The sequence below is a fragment of the Suncus etruscus genome, chromosome 7 (genome assembly GCF_024139225.1).
Source record: "Suncus etruscus isolate mSunEtr1 chromosome 7, mSunEtr1.pri.cur, whole genome shotgun sequence".
Lineage (NCBI taxonomy): Eukaryota > Metazoa > Chordata > Mammalia > Eulipotyphla > Soricidae > Suncus > Suncus etruscus.
In genome coordinates, this window is record NC_064854.1 from 76,624,736 (window position 1) to 76,643,449 (window position 18,714).

An 18,714-nucleotide genomic window follows, 5' to 3' on the forward strand; every position below is an offset into this window, starting at 1 on the left:
GCAGAGAGCATGAAGATGGCAGCCCTGAAGACCAGAAAAGTACCAACGACATAGTTAGCCTCTCAAATAAGGAGTTTAGACTAAAAATCTGGAGTACGCTCAATAGAACTCAAAGAAGGCATAGAGTAAGCTGAACAAAACACAAATAAAAATCAGAAAACTCCAAACTGAAATAACAGGACTGAAAAAGTCAATAGATGAAATTAAAAACTCAATGGAAAGCCTATTCAACAGAGTAACAGGAGCTGAGGACACAATCAGCGAGATGGAAGATGAGATGCAGAGCAACTCCATACAGCAGAAGAGACTGGAAAGGAACCTTCAAGCAAACAATCAGACAATGGAAAAAAATACTCACAGAATGTGAACAGATAAAAATAGAAGTCCTTGACAAGTTCAACAGAAAGAACATAAGAATCATAGGAGTCCCAGAGACTCAGAAAGAAAAATACCAGGAAGATTCAATAGTTAAGGACATCATTACAGAGAAACTCCGAAAGCTAAAGATGGCATGCAACAAAATCCTGCATGCCCAAAGAGTACCAGCTAAAAGAGAATCAAAAAAGTATCCTATAGTTAATCCCATGACAGTATACTTTAGGGGTGGAGAAACCCTGTACCTCCTAGGCCTAGGGAATTTCCTCTATAATGGCCCCAATAGTTACTGTGCCTATGCGGGGGGGGGGCATAAAATACTCCTTTATCCACATATATATTGATTGATTGATTGATTTTTTGACTTATTTATTTTGCTGTAGATATTGAAGTTGATGTCTCCAATTTTATTTTATCTTTCTCTTTCTTTTTGCACTCCAGCATGGTTTGATTTCAGGACCGAGACTATTGTGTGGTGCTTGTCTTTATTGCTGTAGTGCTCACTGGATATTTTATTTGATATTACTTTCTGTATTGTTATGGTGTTTCAATTACCTTTTTCCTGTCCTCTCTCAAAGTGAGGTTGAAAGCCTCGGACTCCACCCATTTTCAGCTTACTTGATTTTTTTTACCCCATTTTATTGCTTTTCTTTCCTTCAAACAAAACCACATAACTCGAACTCTCTAGCTTCACCTCTCAAATAGAGGGGAAAACAAGGGAGGTTACCAGGACCAAACAGATATATGATCACTAATAATAAGTTAGACACAGAGGAGACCACTTACTCTAGCAGCCCAGGGAGTGATGGTGGGGGATATGGGTTGCAGGAAGAGAATGGGGGTGGGGGAAGGACAAATTTGGTGATGGATAATCCCCTGATTCAATGTTAATATGAACCTAAAATACTACTGTGAAAGATATGTAAGCCAATACGGTCAAAATAAAAATTAAAAAAAAAAAGAAAAACAACAGAAACATGGAAAGAAAAAAAAGCACCCAAGACACATCTTAGTCACAATATCATACATCTTAGTCACAAATCCCACAAATAGAGATAAAACACTGAGAGCATCAAACTCACAAAGGGAAATAACATTCAAAGGAGAATCCATAAGATTTATAACAGAACTGTCACAAGAAACCCTCATGGCTAAAAGGCAGTGGTGGGATATAGTAACAAAACTCAACTAATTGAAGGCTTCACCTAGAATACTATACCCAGCCAGACTCACTTTCAGGTTTGAAGGAAGTATACATAGCTTCACAGATAAACAGAAGCTCAGAAACTTTACAGACTCAAAACCATCCTTAAAAAAAAAAAAGGAAAGGTCTACTTTAATACAAAACAAACAGATACACCAAACTTCTACACAAAGAGGACACTAAATACCATGTCAATGAGCTCTCTTGATGTCAAAGGACTAAATTCACTAGTTAAGAGATACAGAGTGGCAAAATATATCAAAAAGCAAAAGCCAACATTCTTCTGCCAGTGAGAAACACATCTAAATAGTCAGAATAAACATAGAATCAAAATCAAATGCTGGAAGAAAATTATCCAAGCAAAAATTATTCTTAAAAATGTTGGAGTTGCCCATATAATTCAGCTATACCATTTTTAGGAATATACCCTAGGAACACAAAAATACAATACAAAAATTCCTTCTCAGAACTATATTCATTGCAGCATTATTTACAATAGCCAGACTCTGAAAACAACCAAGATGTCCTTCAACAGAAAAATGGCTAAAGAAACTGTGGTACATATACACAATGGATTATTATGCAGCTGTCAGAAGAGATGAACTTATGAAATTTTCCTATACATGGATGTACATGAATTTATTACGCTGAGTGAAATAAGCCAGAGGGAGAGAGATAGATGCAGAAAAGTCTCACTTTTCTATGGGTTTTAACAAAAATAGAAGACATTTTTGCAATAGTTCTCAGAGACAAAAGAGAGGATTTTTGGAAGATCCAGCTCACGACATGATGCTCACTATAAAGAGTGATGAGTGCAGTTAGAGAAATAAATACACTGAGAACTATCATAATAATGTAAATCAATGAGGGAAGTAGAAAGCCTGTCTAGAGTTGAGAGGAGGGAGACTTGGGACATTGGTGATGAGAATGTTGCACTGGTGTAGCAGGGTGTTCTTTACATGACGGAAACCCAACTACAATCATATTTGTAATCAAGGTGTTTAAATAAAGATATCAAAATATGAATTTGGGAAAATATGGCCACCAAAAATGCTGGAGTTGGGGCCAGAGAGATAGCATTAAGGTAGGGCATTTGCCTTAGATGCAGAAGGACTATGGTTAAAATCTTGGCATCCCATATGCTCCCTGAGCCTGTCAGGAGTGATTTCGAAACATAGAGCCAGTAGTAACCCCTGAGCACTGCCAGGTGTGACCCATAAAACAAAACAAAACAAAAAAAAATTGCTGGAGTGGCCATAATAATATAAGATGACACAGACTTTAGACTTGGAAAATTATAAAGGACAAAGATGGTCATTTCGTACTAATCAAAGAATATGTACAACAGAAAAAAATCACTCTCCTAAACATATACACACCCAATGAGGAACTAGCAAAATATTTAATACAATTGTTGACAAATCTGAAAAAAGACATCAATAGAAGCAAAATAATATTGGGAGACCTCAACACTTCCTTGTCATCTCTTAATAGGTCAATCTGGCTGAAACCGAATATATGAGCTCTAAAAAGAGAAATTTAATAAAGTGGATTGATAGATATATATAGGGCACTCCATCCCCAGAAAACTGAATACACATTCTTCTCCAATACATATGGGTCACTCTTCAGGATAGACCACATGCGGGCCCATAAAACATATCTCCATAAAGTCAAGAATATAGAAATTGTGCAGGCTACCTTCGCAGATCACAAGGCACTAAAATTAGAAGTGAACTACAAAGGGTCACAGATCAAAAACTTTAACACCTGGAGATTAAACAGCACACTGCTGAACAACAAGTGTGTCAGAGATTAAATCAAAGAGGAAATCAAAAAATTCCTAGAAACAAATGACAATGAAGACACAAACAATCAATATTTATAGGACACTGCAAAAGCAATGTAAAAGGAAAAATTATAGCTTTGCAAACAAACAACAGAAAGAAAAGGCCTACATAAAAGCTTAATGATACAGCTTTTAAAATTAGAAAATGATCAACAAAAGAAGCCAAAAAAAGGTAGGCAGAAGGTAATAATAAAACTTAGAGCAGAAATCAATGATATGGAAATATATACAATTCGAAGATCAGTGAAAGCAAAAGTTTGTTCTCTGAGAAAATAAAAAAAGACTGGGGTTGGAGTAGTGGCATAGAGGTAGAGCATTTGTCCTGCAAGTGACTGACCTAAAATGGAGCGCAGTTTGATCTCCTGGTATCCCATATGATCTCCCAAACCAGGAGCGATTTCTGAGCACATAGCCAGGAGTAACCCTTAAGCATCATCAAGTGTGACCCAAAAAACCCAAAAACCAAAAAAAAAAAAATGAGTAAACAAGATTGATAAAATGCTAGTAAAATCCAAAAGAAACAGAGAAACTTAATAAACCAGATTAAAAAATGAAAATGGGGAAATCACTACAAGATCCTGCAGAGATTCAAAAGGTAATCAGAGACTACATTGAGAAACTCTATGCCACAAACATGAGAACCTGGAAGAAATGGATAAATTCTTGGACTCATACACTCTTCCACTGTTTTTTGTTTGTTTGTTTGTTTTGTTTTTGGGTCACACCCAGCAGTGCTCAGGGGTTATTTCTGGATTTATGTTCAGAAATCTCTCCTGGCAGTTTTGGGGGACCATATGGGATGCCAGGATTCAAAGCATCGTCCTTCTGCATCTAAGGCAAATGCCCTACTGCTGTGCTATCTCTCTGCCCCCCCCCCCCAATATGGAACGCTTCACAAATTTGTGTGTCATCCTTGTGCAGGGCCCATGCTAATCTTCTCTGTTTCGTTTCAATTTTAGTATATGTGGTGCCAAAATAAGCACTCTTCCACTGTTAAACTAGGATGACCTACCATATTTTCTGGCATATAAGACTACTGGGCGTATGAGACGACCCTCTAATTTTACAGTTAAAACATAGGTTTAGGCCTATACTGGCTGTATAAGACTGAACATTCCTGTGCTGCAACTGTATTTACCACAGTGAGCCAATCACAACAAGCAATGGTTCAAAGGTTATACTGTAATAGACTTCCTCCTGACTCTGGCCAATCTGAGCAGGCTTTTTACAGTGTAGATTTGGGTACAGAACATTGAATAATTTGCATGCATAAAAAGCCTGCTTGGATTGGCTGAGTTAGAGAGGTGGTCCAAGCAGTCTTGCAGTGATTGGTGCAGGATCGAGTTGGAAAATTTGTTTCGTGGCAGTATCCAGAAGATTTTTGTTTAGCAGCAGATCGAAACATTTTTTGGGATATACTCAGCATATAAGACGACCTCGATTTTTGGTTGACATTTTTTCATTTCAAAAGTTGTCTTATATGCCAGAAAATAGAGTAGCATATCTAAACAGTCCCGTCACTACTGAAGGAAATAAAATTGTCAAGATTCTTCCCAAAAACAAAAGCTCAAGCCCAGATGGATTCACTGAAAAATTCTTTCAGGCCTTTCAAGAAGAACTACTACCAATTTTTTTCTGGCTCTTTCATGAAATTGAAAATTCAGTAACAGTCCCAAATAGTTTTTATAAAGTTAATACCACCCTGATACCAAAACCAACAGAGATGTTTCAAGAAAAGAAAACTTCAGACCAATATACTGATGAACACAGATGCAAAGATACTCAACAAAATTCTGCAAATAGGATCCAGTGCCTCATCAAGAAGGTCAGACATCAAGATCAAGTAAGATATATTCCAGGAATGCAAGGATAGTTTAACATACATAGGCAAATAAACATAATACACCATATCAACAAAAAGAAAAATGAAATCCATATGATCATATCAAAAGATACAGAGATGCACTTGATAAGGTCCAACACCAATTCTTTTTTTTTTTTTTTTGGTTTTTGGGCCACACCCGGTGACACTCAGGGGTTACTCCTGGCTATGTGCTCAGAAGTCACTCCTGGCTTGGGGGACCATATGGGACGCCGGGGGATCGAACCGCGGTCCGTCCGAGGCTAGCGCAGGCAAGGCAGGCACCTTACCTTTAGCACCACTGCCCGGCCCCCCAACACCAATTCTTGATTTAAAAAATTCCATTAATATGGGAATAAAAGGAACTTTTCTCATTATAGTCAAGGCCATCTACCACAGCCAATTGCAAATATAATTCTTAATGGTGATAAACTAAAAGCCTTTTCTCTAAAACCAGACACAAGACAAGGCAGCCCTCACTAACCACTTCTACTCAAAATAGTGTTGAAAGTTTTTGCCATAGCAATTAGGCAAGAAAAAAAAAAAAAACAAGGGCAATCCATATAGAAAAGGAAGACATGAAGCACTCACTGTTTGAAGATGACATGAAACTATATTTAGAAAACCTTAAAAACTCTACCAAATAGCTTATAAAACAATAGATCCATATAGCAAAGTGGTAGGCTACAAAATCAATGTGCATAAATAAATGGCTTTTTTATACTCCAAAAATGATAGAGAAGAAATTTACATTAAAAAACAACCCTATTCACAATAGTGTCACACAAACTCAAACATCTTGGAGTCAACTTAGCCAAAGGCATGAAAGACCTATACAAAGAAAACTACAAAACCTTGTGTCAAGAAATAAAAGAGGACACAGGAAACAGAGACACATACCCTGCTAAAGGATTGGCAGGATTAACATCATTATAATGCCATACTGCCCAAAGCACTGTATAGATTGATTTATTTATTTGTTTGTTGTTGTTGCTATTGTTTTGGGGCTACACCCAGTGAAGCTCAGGGGTTACTCTTGGCTATGTTCTCAGAAATTGCACCTGGCTTGCAGAACCATATGGGACGCTGGGGGATCAAACTTCAGTCCAACCTAGGCTAGTGCAGTCAAGGCATACAGCCCCAATGCTCTAGCCCCAAAACATTGTATAGATTTAATGTGGATATTTAATATGGATATCCACTAAGGATATCCATGACATTCTTCAAAGAAGTGGATCAAACAGTCCTGAACTTCATTTGGAAAAATATACACCATAAATGGGAAAAGGAGTATGGGAGGCATCATTTTTTTTCAACTTTATGTTACAAAGCTACAGTCATTAAAACAGCATGGTATAAAAATAAAAACATCCCTCTGATCAGTAAATAGACTGATATATATGAATATTCAGAAAATGTTCCCCAGTCATACAATCAATTAATCTTTGATAAAGGGGCAAGAAATCAAAAAGAAGCGAGTAAATCCTTTTCAACAATGGTCAGCCACTTGCAAATAAGCAAACTCAGATCTCCATCTAACACCATACACAACATTCAAATCCTAATGGATGAAAGACCTGTACATCAGACCTGAAACCATAAAGTACATTGAACAACATGTAAGTAAAACTTCATGACATTTAGACTAAAAGTATCTTCAAGGCAAAAACAACACTATCCATACAAGTGGAAACAGAGATAAACATATGGGACTATATTAAGCTGGGAAGCTTCTGCACCTCAAAAGAAATTGTGCCTAGGATACTAAAGCCACCACAGAATAGGAGAAACTAATCACTAAATACCATCAGATAATGGGCTAACATCGAAAATATACAAGGAACTGACAAAACTGAACAAGAATAAAACATCTAACTCCATCAAAAAGTGGAGAGAAGAAATGAACAGACACTTTCTCAAAGAAATACAAATGGCCAAAAGGCACATAAAAAAGTTTCCACATCACTTATTAGCAGGGAGATGCAAATGAAAACAACAATGAGGTACTACCTTATGCCACAGACACTGGCATACATAACAAAGAACAAGAACAATCAGTGCTGGTGGGGATGTGAAGAGAAAGGAATTCTCATTCTTTGCTAGTGGAAATGCCATTTAGTCCAGCCCTATGAAAAAAAAATATGGAGATTCCTCAGAAAACTAGAAATTGAGCTCCTATATGATTCAGCTATACCACTCCTAGGGATATTCCTAGGGAATATCAAAAAATGCACTACCAAAAACCCCCTCCTTCCACCTATATTTATTGTTGCACTATTTACAATAGCCATATTCTGGAAACAACCAATGTGCCCTTCAACAGGTGAATGGCTAAAGAAACTGTGGTACATACATACAATGGAATATTATGCAGCTGTCTGGAAAGATGAAGTCATAAAATTTTCCTATACATGGATGTAAATGGAAACTATTATGCTGAGTAAAATAAATCAGAGGGAGAGAGAGACACACAGAGTACAGATACTCCTCGCTTAAAGACCAAGTTATGTTTGCTCGTTAAGCGAATTGGTTATTAAGTGAGGAACTGCATGTCCTGTATACAGTAGTACAATATATACGTACTTGACAATACTGTTTTCTGAATTAGTAAAATAACGAGAAAGGTTAAACTGAAAACTTCCACTTGTTTTAATTTACATAGATTGTGTAATTTACACTCAGTACTGCTATGTATTACAGAACATAAAGTCAGTATAGTAGGTACATTAAAGCACCGAAAACCACAGTACTGTACTGTAGAGTGTACAAGATGGAAAAAAGGACATTTAAAATAAAATAAAATAACAGTGAAGAGATGGTGGTAAGTGTGAGCAGTCAATAAATGGGTAGGCCATTGCAAGGAGTATCTATAGTCTTGCTTATCTCTGGGTTTTTTTTTATGGCTTTTCATTTTTCTTTTTTTTTATTATAATATAATTTTATTTTGATCATAGTGGCTTACATATTGGTGACAATAATATTTTAGGTACATATTCACATAAAATCAGGAGGGATTCCCATCCATCACCAAATTGTTCTCCCTACCCGTCCATTTTTGTCTTCCCTCCCATTTCTTCTTCCCTCACCCCCCGGGTGGCTAGAATATGTGGTCCCCTCTGTATCTAACCTATTACTTAGTAGTCTTGCACCTGTTTGGTCTTGAGGCCTCCCTTATTTCCCCTCTAACTGGAGGCAAGACCAGCTATTTCAAGTTATGTGGTTTTGCCTGAAAAAGAAAAAAGTAATAAATTGGGGTAAGAGTCTAATACCCCGAAAATGGGCGGAATCCTTCTAGTGGCTCTCATCATCGATTTGGGAGGTGAAAAGAAAGAGAAGGTGAAACACTCCACCAGTACCAAAAGAAGTGTTAAATATCCATTGAGGACTCCAGCTTTATCGATAAGCACCACAAAAAAAACAAACAAAAAAACAAAACAACACAAACAAAAACACAACAAAAACAAGCACACAAACAAAAAAACACACCATGGTCTTGAAATAAGAAACATGGCATAGCACATAACGAAAGAAAAGAGAGGAAGAGAAAAAATAAGTATAACTGGGGACAACAATTTCAATAATCACACCCAAAGAGAGAAATCGACCAAAATAGATAGGTAAATGAAAATAATAATAATAATAAATGAAGGTAAAAAAAATATATATATATATATAAATAACCAAGGTTTTGTGCTTTTTGTATTTTTGTATTTTCCCTCCTGCCCTGGCACAGTAAATATTGGGGTCATTTGAAAAGAAATTTACTTGGCCTAAAAAAATATGGGGTTTCTCCGTCCTTGGAGTATACTGTCATGGGGATCAACTCTAGATTTTGCTCAGGATCATTTACTCTCCCGGTGGCGTTTTTGTGGTTGGTAGACTTCTGCTCTGTCCAGGGTGATACAATCAGAGCTCTGTGTTTAGAGGTCTCAGTATCTGCACAGATCCTGAGATGGGATTTATGATGAAGACAGTCTTCGTGATTCTAGAGGTTCTGTTACCTCAGTGTCATTTTAATCCATCTTCTGTGGTTGGTGGTCTTGGGCTTTGCACTGAGCCTAGGATGGCACCTAGGTTAGCGTCTTTCTTTGTGCTTCCAGAAGCTCCATTCTGTTACAATTGTCTCTGCAGGACCTTTGGGACTGGGGATCATGCTTATTGTGCAGGTCATAGTTCAAACCCTAAACTAGGGCTTTTTTATTGGTCCCAAGATGTGTACAGTCTGGCCGTGGTTCTATCAGCCAGTCATCTGTAAATCGCGATCTTGGCTTTTGGACCTACCAAAGGGTGCCAAGTCTTCTGGTTTTGTCTTGTCGTTAGCTGGTAAGGTAGGCTAATCAGCTCTAAGGTCAAGTTGTTCACATTTTCCTCGTTGTCAGGATATCATGTTAGAGCTGGCCCTTGTTGTTGACCCCGCAGTATTAAGGCTGTCCTGGATGGGATTTGTTTCCTGCAGCTGTGTGAAGAGCTGTGCCGTTTCTATGTCTGGGATCCAGGGTTCAAGGCTGGATGAATGGTATCTAATCACCTGAGGTCTAAGTTGATTCCACATGGGGTTTTACAAAAATAAAAGACATTATTGTAATAATACCCCGAGATGAAGGCAAGAACTACTGGCTCACAATATGAAGCTCACTTTCAAGAGGGGTGAGTGCAGTTAGAGAAATAATACACTAACAACTACCATGACAATGTTAAGGAGTGAGAAAAGTAGAATGTCTGTCTCGACTACAGGTAGAGGGTGTGGGAGGAGAGAGATGGGGGCATTTGTGGTAGGAATCTTGCACTGATTAATGGTGGTGTTCTTTTTGTGACTAAAACCCAACTACAGTCATGTTTGTAATCACAGTGCTTAAATAAAGATATTATTTTTTAAAAAAAAAAAAGCAGCACTTACCCAGAAAATATTAAAATGATACTAATAATAATATGCATGGTTGGGCACTGGAGAACTTAAATACTAGACTAACTGATACTAACCCATTCAATGTACCATTATTCCATGAGAAAAGAACTACTTATAAGGTATAAGAATATTTATAGGTATAAGCCTTTGACACTCAAGTAATCAACCCAGAATGGACATATAGTTTTGGCATGACTCATAATCAAGTAAGTAATACATGAAGACATAAAAATGAGAAGATATCTTAACAAATTACTGAAGAAATTTCCAGTCTAGTGTACCTGTCTTCTAAGTAACTTAAGATTTAGTCAGATAGGGGCCAGAGGGGTGGCATAGGTGGTAGGGCATTTGCCTTGCATTTAGGATGGACTGTGGTTCAATCCCCCGGCATCCCATATGGTCCCCCAAGCCAGGAGTGATTTCTGAGTGCATAGCCAGGAGTAACCCCTGAGCATCACTGAGTGTGGTCCCAAATCCAAAATCCAAAACACGGGAAAAAAAGGTTTAGTCAGAGACACGTGCTATGTCCCAGTAATGCGGTAAACATAAAAATGTTTTTTTAAATAATAGGAAGAAATAATTAAGCCACTTTTATGAAAGTTATGGGACAGAATCAACACTATGATTATCATTACCCAGATGACAGAGTATGATGCTCTGGTTACAAGTTCCAGCGGATGATGCCAAACAATTTGGCCTATTATAGCAGAGTAATGGAGGCACTTAGAAATGGACAGAATTGTCAAGTACCACTTGGAACAAATTTTACTTATTTAATTTACTCTCCTCTGTAGAAGAGAAAATGTTCAGCTCCAATATGTTGCATATCAAGCAATTGTCCTACACAAACTTCTCCAGTGCTGCAACAGAAAGACTTCAAATCAACTCCCAATGTAGTCTGAAATGCTAAAAGCTTGAAGTAGGCCTAAGGGTCCTAGATTTGGTTAGCAAAGCAAAAGACCACTCCTTAAGCCTAAAAACAGAAAAGAGATCCCCTTGGTGATAAATCCAGTACAGGCTATATAGAGTTCGATCTCTTAGTAAAAAAATACTATAGGTCTTAGCCTGTTTAAAAGCAGTCTGATGGTAATTAAATGGTTGTATTAAAGAAATTATCTTTCCTCTAAAGATCTATTAAGTTTGTGAAAAGTGTACTGGGGAAAAATAACAACTAACCTCATTTTTGAAAATTAAAATAATTCATGTAAATACAAGGTAATTTTGGTAAGAAGATAATAAGCAAAGGGGAAAACAGTAAAGCAGGTTCCAGAGAAGCAGCATGGCTTGTATGGTGCTTGCTTTGCATGTGGTCCACTGTATGATCTCTAGCATCCCACATGGTTTACCAAGCACTTCCAGGAGTAATTCCTGAATCCAGAGCAGGAGTAACCTCTGAGCATCCTGGATGTGGCCCTCACCAACCCCCAAAATAACAGTAAAACTTCAGAGAAGTTAGGTTCAAAAATTTTACAATGTCATTACATGGTTAAAGGAAGAATTATTTGTTTTGTTTAGGATAGTAGCCAGAAATTATAAATTAGTAAGAATAAGCTGAGAAAATGAGACTTTACCTTGAAATTAAAAGTGAGTAGTTTGGGGCCGGCAAGATAGCATAAAGGTAAGGCATTTGCCTTTCATGCAAAAGGACAGGAGTTCAAATCCCGGCATCCCATATGGTCCCCTGTGCCTGCCAGGGGCAATTTCTAAGCATGGAGCCAGGAGTAACCCATGAGCGCTGCCAGCTGTGACTCAAAAAAAAAAAAAAGTGGGGCCGGAGAGGTGTCGCTAGAGGTAAGGTGTCTGCCTTGCAAGCGCTAGCCAAGGAAGGACCGCAGTTTGATCCCCCGGCGTCCCATATGGTCCCCCCAAGCCAGGGGCAATTTCTGAGCTCTAAGTCAGGAGTAACTCCTGAGCATCAAAAGGGTGTGGCCCAAAAAACCAAAAAAGTGAGTAGTTAAACACAACTTATGGGAAGATACTGAAAATATGAGAGTAGAATAGATAAAAATCCAACATTAGTCTTAGAATCATCCAGAATAAATATGTACATTTGTCAAATGACAAATTAAGAAACATGTGCTAAAATTGTTGCTTCTATCCATGAGTAGTTTCTAGTTCCAACTTTGTTACAACCTAGCTGTGATTATTTTTTCATTTTCAGTTCTTTCATCTCTATGAAAGGTGTTAAAGAATATTTTATATTTCCTAAAAGAAAAAGTTAATTTTATGGTTATGCCTCTATATTTGTTTATATCTTATAAATGCTGTAAAACTATTTATTTTAGAGTAACTTAATATGCTTTTATTGATCTGATTAACAAAAGAGTATCAATGAGTGTTACTCCTCCCCCAATTCCTTATGCTAATCTTACTTGGATGGTCAGACCCACCCACACCTGGGAGGGGATGTTGTTTGGAAAGAGGATAATAGAGGCTAGCTGGGGACGGGAAGAGAGAGCAAGACAGCAGAAGCAGGAAGAGTACTTGGAGACAGTGATAAGTGGCTGCAAGAAAAAGGCTTAGCATAGCGGCCATGCGAGGAATAAACACATGGTGGCTAGGGTCTTGAAATAAAGCTGAATATCTCCTGAAACTTCAACTGACTGGCTATGGATCAATTCTCCGCCACTACCCTATAACCTACAGACCCACCTGGTAAAGGGGCTACAGGCACCAGGGGGCAGAGCCAATAAAAGTCTCACCCTACCAACATCAGGATTCTATATTTTATATTAAGGCAACAAATAAGATTGTAGGAAAAATTGTTATCTAAATATTTTTCTTAAAAATTTTGTTTGGGCAGCCAGAGCCTGGGATGTTGCTGGGTTTATGGGTATGGGTTAGATAAGGTACAGAACATGAAGTAGTGGAAATTGAACCCTGGGGCTCCTTCATGCAAAGCATACCCTCCAATCCTTTGTGACCTCTCTCAGATCTATCTAAATTTTAAAGAGTATATTTTTTTCAAATATTTATGAACAAACCCCTCTTTTATTTTCCAAGTCAACAAAACTATTCTTTGTTCATATCCTTTCAGTTTTGTTTTTAAGATCATACTTGACTATACTCAGAAATCATTTCTAAGGGCGCTCAAAGAAAGACACTGTATCTCTGGCTTTGGGCCTATAAGTATGAAAAACTAAATAAATTTTATGGATAAGTGAATGCCAGTTTTGGGGCTGACATCACCAGAAATTTATCAAAGTGATGTCCCCCACCTTTTCATATTTCAGAAAGTCCTGGCAAGTGAAACTACACCCCACAGCCACTGCCTCCATGCATGTACCAGCCACCTCTATAGACTCATTCAGTTCTCAAAAAAGAGGTAAATCAAGCCAAGAAAAATTATTGTTTACCAGCCTCACAAATTGAGGCAATCTCAGAAGAGGGAGAAGGCCAACTCCCAACCCTGCTGAAGCCTCACCAGATACAATCTGGTGAGCCCACCACCCACAATCACCACTTTGTAAATGGCTTAACTTCATAGCTTAACTACAGATTTCTGAAGGCACCTAACTGGCCAAAACTCCAGATATACTGATATTTGGTCTGCTGTTACCAGGACTTTGTCAGAGTGAGTATAGACACCCTCTTCATGCCTTCTTGTACTTCTATAAGGCAGTCTCCTCATAGTTGCAGCCATATGAGCCAGAGAACTTGAAATTCTGCATGACACCTCCAAATTTTTCAAATCTGTTTTGCCGGTAAAAACACGCCAATTAAACAGGGATGAGTTTAGTTAGAGAAATAACTACGTTTTGAACTATCCTAATAATGAGAATGTAGGAGGGAAATAGAAAGCCTGTCTAGAGTACAGGTGGGGGTTGGGTGGGGAGGAGGGAGATTTGGGACATTGGTGATGGGAATCTTACACTGGTGATGGGTGGTGTTCTTTACATGACTGAAACCCAAACACAATATAATAAAGTTGTTTAAATAAAAAAATTAAAAAAATATTTCTCATTAAAAAAAGAACACGCCAATTAAATGTCAAAGTAGCATAGAAGCAACCTAATGTTATGAAACAAAATAAAGACCAACTAGCAACAAATAACTTAGTAAACCACCTGATGACTAATAACATCATTGCAAAATATAATAATTTTTTTAAATTTTTCTTTTGTTTTACTTTTTAAAAATAATTTCATTAGTGTAAGCAAGCAATATAAGGCATATTATTTTGCTCCTGCCAAGGGGAGGCTTGGGAGTGAGTGGGCATTTAGGGAAAATGGTGGAGGTAATTTTACACTGGTGGTGGAATTGGTGTTGGAACATGGAATGTCAGCAACAAATGTATAATGAGTAACTATAATCATGATGTTTAAATAAAATAAATATTTTAAAGAAAAAATGAATAAATTCTTTAAATATATTTGTATGCTCAATATAAGAAGTAAAACTGTATTAAAATGTCCCTAGAACAAAACAGTGGATTTACATATTCAAAGCTTAGATTAACTTCTAATTGATACTTATGCCTGCAGATGCTATCTCCCTTGTTCCATCAATTAGTTTCTAGGTCAACTGTTTTTATTTTATTGTAATAAATGGGGTAGTGTCCTGACCTACCTGCATTCACAGTGTCTGATTTGAAGGAGAATAAAAACAATTAAGTAAATAATTATATTTCATTAGTAAAAAGAAAAAATTGTGAGCTATACAAAAGTATGCTCATATTTACCCTTTATTCAGATTTTAATTTTCCTAGGTAGCTTTATTCCATAGTAAAATTTACCACTCTAAAACTCTAGATATTACACATTATATACTTTTTTTAAATGTCAGCATTCAATTTTATAGCACTTAATTTAACAGTTGGGGGCACTTTGAAACTTTTATAATTTATGGTCATCTTCCAATAATTTATAATAGGCATGGCTAAGGTAGCAGTCAGAATAAAATGTCAGTATATAAATTAAATATTTAAAAAATTAATAAAATAATGGAGTAAAAAATCAAAGCAGAAAATAACTTCTATACCACCTCAATATCTAGTTTTTATTACCTAATTCCTATAGCGTTTATCATTTTAAAAAGAGTTATGCTGCAACTTGCATAGTATCATTTATTGCTAGAATGTTCCAAAGATTTAACATTGTGATTTAGAGTAATACTATTCTATTTTTTTAATTTGTAACCATATATATGCCATTTTTTCTCTTTCCTTAATTTTAATAAGGATGGCATTCCCAATTGTAACATAATTTCATGTCTTATTTGTAGATACAATCTCATAGGATACAAATGGTGTGATTTAATTCTCTAATGTTACTCAAATGAAAATTCAATGTTCCTTGAGATAACTGATTTAGAAATGTTTACTCTGAAAACAATTTAGTGCATATAATTTAAGTGCAGTCAGTCATTTACTGGTTGCTTAAAAACTGTTTATTATTAACTATATACCATTTGCATTGGGACTACCTCCATACACACACATACACACACATCAGTACAACCAAATTATAGCTTACATATTTTTTGAGAGAGAGAAGAGAAAAGAGAGGAAAAAAGAGAGGAGAGGGGCCAGAAAAGGAAAGTACAGAGGTAGGGTCTTTGCCTTGCAGGCAGCCAATCCCAGAAGACCTGAGGTGATTCCCGGCAACCCATATGGTCCCCAGAGCATGCCAGGAGCAACTTCTGAGCACAGAGTTAGGAGTAACCCATGAGCATGGTCCTGTGTGGCCCAAAAACTAAAGAGAGAGAGAGAGGAGAGAAAAGAAAGAGAAAACAGGAAAAGAGGCAGGGGGAGATTGAGGGAGGGAGAGAGAGGGGGGGAGTCAGATGGAAGGAGAAAGAGAGGAAGGGAGAGAGGAAGAGGGAGGAGAGAAAGAAGGAGAGAGAGAAGGAGAGAAAAGGAGAAAAAGAGGGAGGGAGAGAGGGAGAGAGAGGGACGGAGAAAGGGAGGGAGAGAGAGAGGGAAGAAGAAAAGGAGGGGGAGAGAGGGAGAGAGAGGGAGAGAGGGAGGGCAGCTTACATGCTTTTTAAAATGAGAGTTGTAGTTTAATCAAGGATTCTCTTTTGACTATCAAAGTGGGTCAGGTTCTTTCTGTGGAAAATTTATAAAGACTGAAAACCAAGTGAGCATGCACATGTATTATAATCATCTAGGAATTTGTTTAAAATGTTCATGTTCTCCAAAAAGCCAGGAATGTAGCCCATAAATAAAGTATTGGTCTTGCATGGCTGAGGCCCTGGGTTGTATTCCTGAGTACTATCCTTATATTGTGTGTGTGTGTGTGTGTGTGTGTGTGTGTGTGTGTGTGTGTGTGTGTGTGTGTGTGTGTGTGTAGTCTGGTTCCCATTTCAAAAGTTCCACTTCACAGGCCTATACTGGGCTTTATGTGTTTTTATTTATGACAACCTCTCATAACAATGCTACTGCAAAACTAATTTTAAAAGCTACTAATTTAACCTAAAATTTGATAACCTAAAATTAAAATATGGCACTGATGGTTCTCTAATATATCCTTTAAACTCAAGGCTACTCTCTTTAACCTATGTCAGAACTCTCAAAGTATTTTATTAAATTTATAAATTGATAAGTAAATGGCATAAATATGTCAAAGAAAAGAAAATTTACTTCTTGTCATGGGTGTAATTGAATAGGATGCTCAGAAGTCTATCTCAGATGAAGGAAACACTCAAAATAGATTTTTGGGGGGGCTTTTGGGCCACGCCCGGCTGTGCTCAGGGGTTGCTCCTGGCTATCTGCTCAGAAATAGCTCCTGGCAGGCACAGGGGACCATATGGGACACCGGAATTTGAACCAACCACCTTAGGTCCTGCATCGGCTGCTTGCAAGACAAACACTGCTGTGCTATCTCTCCGGCCCCCAAAATAGATTTTTATGTAGAGTCATAGGCTATAGTAAGTAACAGATTTTGTATCTGGAAAGTATTCAGTCTTCAAATCACATCATCACATGGTGTGTGTGTGTGTGTGTGTGTGTGTGTGTGTGTGTGTGTGTGTGTATTGCATCACCAGGAAAATGAAGCCAAATTGCTTGTTACAAAACATATAATTTGTGATTAAGATATTAGAGGATATTAGGGGTCAGAGCTGTGGCAAAAGCGGTAGGGCATTTGCCTTACACACACTAACCTAGGACAGACCATGGTTCAATCCCCAGCATCCCATAAGGTCCCACAAGCCAGGAGTTAAGTCTGGTAGCACTAAATAGTCCACACTGAGAGGGAATGAGAGAAAGAGGGCTGCGTGAATTGTGTCAGCAGAGTGGTGGTTGCAGCTTCTTCCAGGGTGAGAGATGAGGGGTTGAGAGGGTGTCCTTTCTCTTTGGGTGGCAGGTGGCAGCTTACTGGGGCAGATAAAAAAATCTCATTTCCTAAGGAGTTAAGAACTGAGGGTGAAGAAGGTTAAATAGGGAGAGATAACTGATCAGGATTGAGAGGGTGAGAGGATAAAGGAGTTCTGAGGGTCTGGAGTGATAGTACAGTGGTAGAGCATTTGTCTTGCATGCAGCTGGCCCAGGACAGACCTCGGTTTGATTCCTAAAGTCCCATATGGCCAGGATTGATTTCTGAGTGCATAGTAAGGAGTAACTCCTGAGCGTCACCAGGTGTGGCCAAAACCAAAAATAATAATAGAATAATAATGATGATGATGATGATAGTAATAACAATTAAATTAAGAAAAAATAGATGAAAAATCAATTAAAAGAAAGAAGAAAACAAAACAAGTAAAGAAAAAATTAGGTAAATAGATAAATTGTACCAGCATATCAGGGAGAAAAGGTTTTCCTATTTCTAGGAACTTCATCAATGTCAGGGGTGAACTTTGCTAAATTTCAGGATAAACATAATTTTTCATGTCAAGAGTCCTAAGCAATATGATAGCAAGCCCTATAAGAGGAGCCTGTCACATGTAGTTTCATCTCCTGAGTCTTGTGCATTGAGGTTTCATTTTTTAAAGTAAACTGACAGTGTGGACATTATGCTATAATGGTAACATAGTTTGAATTGAAGAAGGAGGAAAAAAAGGAGAAGAGAAATAAAATTACAAAATAAAGAAATAAAAAAGTAAAAAAAGAGAAAGGATAATAGTGATTTACAAAAATATACTCAATGAGAGACCTGCAACATAGGTTTCTGGTATGCAGTTAGACATTATGCTATAATGGTAACATAGTTTGAATTGAAGGAGAAAAAAAGGAGAAGAGAAATAGTTTCATCTCCTGAGTCTTGTGCATTGAGGTTCCGTTTTTTAAAGTAAACTGACAGTGTGGACATTATGCTATAATGGTAACATAGTTTGAATTGAAGAAGGAGGAAAAAAAGGAGAAGAGAAATAAAATTACAAAATAAAGAAATAAAAAAGTTAAAAAAGAGAAAGGATAATAGTGATTTACAAAAATATACTCAATGAGAGACCTGCAACATAAGTTTCTGGTATGCAGTATTCAGTGGTCTCCATGGTAATAACTTTAGGTCATAGTACAAGACATATCATTGGGTATTTTATCAAGTCATAATGAGTATGTTAGAGCACTAAATTGCGAT

At 37.4% G+C, this 18,714-nt stretch overlaps 1 non-coding gene across 1 annotated transcript; it reads right to left on the minus strand.

Annotated features, from left to right (window-relative positions):
• Window positions 1-4,304: 4,304 nt before the first annotated feature.
• On the minus strand, window positions 4,305-4,411 carry LOC126015238 (U6 spliceosomal RNA). The gene has a single exon (XR_007498125.1). It is a non-coding gene; the product is annotated as a U6 spliceosomal RNA (small nuclear RNA).
• Between the last annotated feature and the right edge of the window lie 14,303 nt (window positions 4,412-18,714).